The sequence below is a fragment of the Prionailurus bengalensis genome, chromosome X, assembly GCF_016509475.1.
Source record: "Prionailurus bengalensis isolate Pbe53 chromosome X, Fcat_Pben_1.1_paternal_pri, whole genome shotgun sequence".
Classification (NCBI taxonomy): Eukaryota; Metazoa; Chordata; class Mammalia; order Carnivora; family Felidae; genus Prionailurus; species Prionailurus bengalensis.
In genome coordinates, this window is record NC_057361.1 from 3,886,830 (window position 1) to 3,894,161 (window position 7,332).

The 7,332-nt window shown below is 42.2% G+C and overlaps 1 long non-coding RNA gene across 1 annotated transcript; it reads right to left on the reverse strand.

The window, feature by feature from the left end:
* Positions 1-2,947: 2,947 nt before the first annotated feature.
* On the reverse strand, positions 2,948-7,071 carry LOC122477432. The gene is made up of 2 exons (XR_006295696.1): positions 3,754-7,071; positions 2,948-3,509 (listed from the first exon to the last, which is right to left on the reverse strand). It is a non-coding gene; the product is annotated as an uncharacterized LOC122477432 (long non-coding RNA).
* Between the last annotated feature and the right edge of the window lie 261 nt (positions 7,072-7,332).

Below are 7,332 nucleotides of genomic sequence, written 5' to 3' on the forward strand. Positions count from 1 at the left end.
TATTAATTGGGGTAAAATCTATACCTTCCATCACAGTCATTATGTAGCTAAAGTGTGGACTTTTCAGAGCCCTTAGTGGGGTGAGTGCTTCAGAATAAATATTTAATCAAGCGATGATTATTATCACTGTTGTTTTATCAGTCAAGGAACTGAACGTATGAAGAAATTAATATTGCTTAGCTCATAGTTTTCTACTTATTAGACTAAATTGAGTTCTACTTAGAAAGAAAGTACTTGCTTGAAGAAGCCATGCCTTCAGAACATCTGACCCTCTCTTGCTTGCGTGACAGCTTTAAATATGAGGTCTCTCCTTCCTGAAGATCTCTGCAATTGTATACTTTCTACACTCACCCCCAAACATCAGCAACCCATTGATTTTTGAAGTGAACACATTGATTTTGTTCCCTCTCTTATATTACAATGACAAAGGCTTTTAATAAATGAGCGGTGGCCTTTATGTGAACTAACAGAAGTCCCCCTGATGGAGCAGCTATTAAGATATCATTCACACATATAAGCAGGATCATTTATAAGGTCTTAGCAGCAAGACCCTTGGTCCCCATATGTTGCAAAGGCTCGGACTGTGACCCCTGACCAACATCTAGAATAGGTTGCCCTCCTCATGTTATGTAACTCCACATCCTAATTTTTGAAAACCCCGATCTTTGATATGTTATGGTTGTAAGACACATGAGCAGCCTTTTGGGGTTTTTTAATGACAATTTCTTATGGGTGCCCGAGTTACCTGGTTTTCTAAAAGGAAATCACAACTTCCTTTTAAGACTGTTTAATCTCAGTGGATCAAACAAGAAAAGTGACACATAAGCCTGAAAGTTATATTACTAATGCATAAGAGTATTACTTAATTTTCATTCAAGCGATTTATCTGATTTATTCATTCTCCACAACTACTTGCTTTGAAGGACAGTCTTTAAGAAATTAATCATGAATTCCACTCTTAAGAAGGCATTGGTTTTCTACAGGATACATTTGAAATTTTGGGAACAAATATATTTGTTTTCTTTTTCTTTTAACAATTTTTTTTTAACATTTATTCATTTCTGAAAGACAGAGAGAGAGAGCATGCAAACAGGGGAGGGCTAGAGAGAGAGGGAGACACAGAATCCGAAGCAGGCTCCAGGCTCTGAGCTGTCAGCATACAGCCTGATGCAGGGCTCGAACTCATGGACCGCGAGATCATGACCTGAGGCCAAGTCGGCCGCTTAACCGACTGAACCACCCAGGCACCCTCTTTTTTTTTTTAATGTTTATTTATTTCTGAGAGAGACAGAGTGTGAGAAGGGGAGGGGCAGAGAGAGAGGCAGAATCCAAAGCACACTCCAGGCTCTGAGATGTCAGCACAGAGCCTGACGCGGGGCTCAAATTCATGGACCGTGAGATCATGAGCTGAGCTGAAGTTGGATGCTCAACCGACTGAGCCACCCAGGAGCCCCCAGATATATTTGTTTTCCATTGTTTAACAAATTGTCTCAGTCACAGAGGCTGAAAACAATAAGACATTTATTATCTCATAGTTTCTGTGCTTCTGGAGTGTGACTTAGCTGGATCCTTGCTCAGGGTCCCAAACGGTTACCATCAAGGTAGTAGCTGGGCTGTGTTCACACCTGGAGGTTCAAATGGAAGAGTTCATTTCTTGGCAGGTATATGACTGAGGGTCTCGCCTTTCTGCTACATGCCGGCTAGAGGCCACCAGCAGGTGTTGAAGGCTGTCCACAATTCCTAGAGGCCACCAAGTGTGCCTTGCCATTTGCATTTCTGCAACATGGGTGCTTATGTCATCAGGCTTGCAGAGAAGGTCCCTCAGCTTGGGGAAGGCATTCAGTTGGTTCGATGAAGCCCAGAAAAATCTCCCTTTGAGGAAGCTCAAGATCAACTGATTTGGGATATTAATTACATCTGAAAAGCTCCTTCACCATCGCTACATTCTTGGCTAGAAGCAAATCACAGCACCTGCCCACAGTCAAGGGGAGAGGATTGCATAGGGCATGGACATTATGTGGTGGGGCCACAGGGATTACCCTAGTGTCTGCATACCATAGTTGAATGATAATCATGAGGAAGTATATCATTTTTAGGACACTAGAAGCAAGGAAAAATACATGGTAACTGAATTTAAACACATACACACATACACACGCACACACTCCAATATAAAAGGTATTAATCTAAGGGCGCCTGGGTGGCTCAGTCAGTTGGGCATCTGACTTTCGCTCAGGTCATGATTTCACGGTTTGTGAGTTCCAGCCCTACATTGGGCTCTGTGCTGTCAGCCCAGAACCTGCTTCGGATCCTCTGTCCCCCACTGTCTCTGCCCCTCCCCCATTGGTGCTATTTCAAAAAAAAAAAAAAAAGGCGAATGCTGAGAATGGAGTTAGTCCTAGCTTTGCTATTGATTTTGTGACCTAGACAAGCCAGTTAAACTCTCTGAGCCCTAGACTCATCCTTGGTAAAATGGCTCTTTGGACTAGAAAATATCTATGGCCTCATCCATCTCTAATGTCCTGTGATGCTTGGATATTGATGATGCATTCACACCTTATTGCCTGAAGAAAACAACAACTATAAAGATCTTTGCTGCACAGGTGATGGCCTCATGTGACCACAAGCACTTGAAACATGGCCAGTCCAACCTGAGATGTGCTCAAAGTGGAAAATACACATCAGATCTCAAACACTTAGAATATCAAAAGGAATGTAAGATAGGCTATTAATATTTTTATATTGATCACATGTTGGAGTGATAGTATTTTGTCTGTATTTGGTCACATTACACATATTCCTAAGATTGATTTCACCTTGCTTTGCTTATTTTAGAGAAGTTTCTGGAAAATTTGAAGCTACACACAATTGGCTAGCCTTATTTTTTATTACTTAGCAAAGATCTGGAAATTCTTTCCTATCTGTTTACATTCCCTTGCTGGATTTGGTTTTTGGCAGGGTGGGGGGCAGGGGGGTGTGTAGAATTTAATATATCTAAAATTATATCTACATTAGTCAAAAGTTCCTAAATATTTGCTTTTGTAAGTCAACTGATTTGTTTTTGAGGTATATTGAAACTTGCAAACAGATCAACGATAGCAACTATTCATTTTCCTATAACAAATCACACAAAAACATCTTATTCACATACCAAAATATCACTAATCCTTACATCAGATCAAAAAGAAGCTCATGTTACCATGTTTACACGAGTTTGTTATGTTTAGGGAATAACAGGTATAAAGTCACTTTCCTGCTATTACATGGAAAGACCTGCCTATTTTATTATTTTTAAGACAATTACATAGCTACTTAAAGCAGCTAGAACCTTAGGAAATATTTTTTTACCATATTTATGCATTTCTGTGGACAATCTTATGTTTCATAGTTGATCATTTAGACTGCTTAACATTAACAAGGCAGCCAAACACATGATTTGACCCTTCTCCATCACACCTGTATATCGTGATTCCCTGGGGGGTGGGGGTGGGGTTAAGAACCATTCATACCTAGGGGCGCCTGGGTGGCGCAGTCGGTTAAGCGTCCGACTTCAGCCAGGTCACCATCTCGCGGTCCGTGAGTTTGAGCCCCGCGTCGGGCTCTGGGCTGATGGCTCAGAGCCTGGAGCCTGTTTCCGATTCTGTGTCTCCCTCTCTCTCTGCCCCTCCCCCGTTCATGCTCTGTCTCTCTCTGTCCCAAAAATAAATAAAAACGTTGAAAAAAAATATTAAAAAAAAAAAGAACCATTCCTACCTGGTAAGAATCCCAGTTGCTATGAGTTCCATCAAGATTTCTGTTAATTGGATTGAACTGGGTGTTGCCATTTAAAAAAAGGGCTATCCACGTCAACCCAGATTGGTACCACTGAGTGGCAGAGCCTAGCTTTTGACCTAAATACAATATACGTGTTTGGGACAGATTAGGAGTAAACAAGACAGAAGGGAACGGGGGAAGGAAGGGAGGGAGGGAAAGAAGGGAGGGAGGGAGGGAGGAAGAAAAATCATGCTATAATATGTCTTGGAGTTCAACTCTCTCTTTTACTCTTACTCGTTTAATTCTATACCTCAGACTAATTTTTTTTAATGTTGATATTCCTGACCTAGACTTACCTTCTTTTTTTTTTGTACTGTAGAGGATCCCAAATTAATTACATGCATCCATCAGACACAGGCAGAGTTCTTTTGTGACTATAAACATGTAACAGTTGTTTGGGCAGCTTATACTTTCACCCAAACTAAACCATAATCATTTTGGAAACAATCATGGCCCCAGAAGGGTCTAAGAGTCATTTGGAAGCTGCAGGCATTTTGTTTTCACCTCTTCCTGAGTTGGTGAAGCCTTCACTTTTCATTTCACAGAAAACAGCTTCTACTTAAGACACACAAACTGACATACCTTCTTGGATGGAAGAGGTTACATGGAAGGATGCCTGGATTTATCTGAGTTCCCAGATGAGGAGACTCCAAGATTGACCTGAGAGCAGACAAGCTGTGATTTAATGGAAATGGATGGTTTTAGGAGAAACACCTGCATGAGGGAGAAATGGGGCAGGATCTTGGAGAGGCTGAGAGAAACACCAGTGCTCAATACAAGTCCAACTTTGTAGAGAGAGAAAAGGAATACAAAGATTAGGAAAGGTGGTTTGAGTGCCTTCAAGTGAAAGCTGATCATCCAAGAAGTCTTCTATCTCCTAGGGATTAACATTCCTTATCTTCCCTGCCACACTTGGACATGGGGGGGGGGCGGTGGTGGCATTTATCCATGGGAACTATGACCACCATACCCAGGAAGCTGTTTCAAGTTCTCTTATTTTCTCTCTGGTCACTCTCCAGTGTCTTTTCCAGGTTAAGTTTTATCTAGGTCCCCAGATGAGGATTTGCTGAGCAGTGGGAGAGAGAAGTTCGAGTGTGTGTGTGGGTTTAGCACAAGGGCACCACAGTGGATGCCTGGCCAGTGGATGCGGGGCCAGTACATGAGCTCAGAGCTGACCACTCCAGATGTCAGATCTTGGGGGATACGTGCTTCCTCTTTGGGGGTGACCAGAGATGCTTTGGGAGAGATGCAATAAAATGCAGGACATTCCACAGGCACACAACATGGGGGCTGGGACCTTCATATGTGTCTTCTCACATGGTTAGATTTTGTTTTATACCCATCTTTCCGCCCGTAGGAGAAATTCACACATGCCAACTAGAAACATTGCTTCATTCGTGCTCTAAAACTGTGTCCACCAGAAGTAACACAATCTCATTACAGATGCAAATGTAAATCCTATTCTGAAGTCATGGTTTTCCTTCAGAGAATATTGTAAGATTTTCCCCAACTTCCAGAGGGCTTGGTGAAGGGGTCAATTTTAACCTTCCGAGTGTAGGTCTTAATGTAATATAATTTTTCAAGGAAGGTTCAGCATGTTTTTTCTTGAAATATCTTTGAATTTAGCTTCATTGTGTAGATGGGATGATCTGCCCAGGATGGAATCAATCAATTGGCCCATTGTCATTGTTGGCATAGACGTTCCAGTGTGACATGAGTCCTGCCTGACATTTACTGTCTCACAAATATAGAGGATAGAAGTCTGAGATCAACGTGTGGGTAGGGTTGGTTCCTTCAGAGGGAGTGTGTTGCACGCCTGTGCTGTTTTCCAGCTTCTCTTGGTTTGGTGGCCATCTTTGGTGCTTCTTGGCTTCCGGATGCATCACACCCATCTCTGCATTTAATGCCACATAGCCTTCTGTGTGTGTGTGTGCGTGTGTGTGTGTGTGTGTGTGTCTCCAAATTTGCCCTTTGTATAAGTGCAGCAGTCGTATTGGATTGGGACCCACCTTTATGACCTCCCCTCAACTTAATTACATCTGCATCGATTCTCTTTCCAAGTCAGGTCACATTCTGAGGTGCTCTGGGTTACGTCTCCAACACGTTAATGTTAGGCGACACAACTCAGCCTATGACACTACTGAATTAGAGAAATGGCACTGGAGTTCAGGACTCCAAGTCAGGGCCCTTCAGACCACCCAGGGACTCTCAAACCTTGGCAAGAGAGACTCAGTTCCCCGACAAAAAGCTGGCTCAGCATCGGAAATCAGTATCCTGTTTCCACCATGTCAAGCTGTCAGATTCTCTGAATCCTGGAGGAGCACATCCGTTAATTTGAGATCTATACATTATCCAAAGTCTGGCTGATCCAAGATGTTTTGCCAAACTCCAAAGGCAATGAGTTCAAATCTGCATCTTATTGTTACAGACAATCTACTAATCATCACAATATCCACTTTGGTAACTACTCACCTTTTAATGCGCCACAATTAAATAAATGTCAAGTACTTTCTTTTGCACAGGTTTGTCAGAAGTGTTCTTAACAATTATAGCCTGTCTCCTCAGCAGCAGCAATGAAGATTGTTGGCACTTGAGAATATTTTAAGTTTGTCATACTTCCCGGCATAATTTTGGAACCTGGAGAGAAACCTGCAAATCCGAGATGTCAGATTTTTTTCCTTCGTTGCTATTTCATGCAAGTTTTATGGTCCAAATATTTGTTGCTATTAACGATTTCTTCTTAACTTTTAAGCATCACGAAAATGGCCATCATCATGAATGAGCCATTGTTGGAGAACAGTGTAGCTGAGTTCAGGAGTGCATGCGTGTGCATTCGTGTTTGTGGCTGGCTAATTTGCCATTTATGAGTCACTGTCCTTTAACATCTGTCAGTGGTCATTTCTCTATTTTTGTCTTATTTCTGTGCCTTTATAAAACAGTTCTGAAATACACACACCCCAAAACACAAATCTCTCTGCTGCAAGGGAGTGTGCATTTCAGTGTGCACTCCTAGAACTGGAGTCAAGGCTGGGTCAGAGGCCACGTGCATTTCAAGCGTGGATGTGCTTTGCCAAATATCCCATTTAAGGGGCTACCTGATTCATAGTATCACTATCGAAACACTTGCTATGTGTTATCAGTGTTTTACCCAGTGGTCAATCCAAAGGTTTAAAATATAGCTTCCCGGGGCGCCTGGGTAGCTCAGTCAGTTAAGCATTAGACTCTTGGTTTCAGCTCAGGTCATGATCTCGTGGTTTCGGGGATCGAGCCCCATGTTGGGCTCTGCACTGACAGTATGGAACCTACCTGGGATTCTCTCTCTGTGCCTCTCTATCTGCCCCGTCTCTGATTGTATTCTCTCTTGCTCAAAATAAATAAATAAGGTTGCAAAATAAATAAATACACAGGTTGCCATCACTTTTGATTTGCATTTCTTGACTTACGAGCGGACAAAGAATTTTGCACTTATTTAAACTTATATAGCTCCACTAAAACTCTGTTTAGACTTTTCCGTGGTTA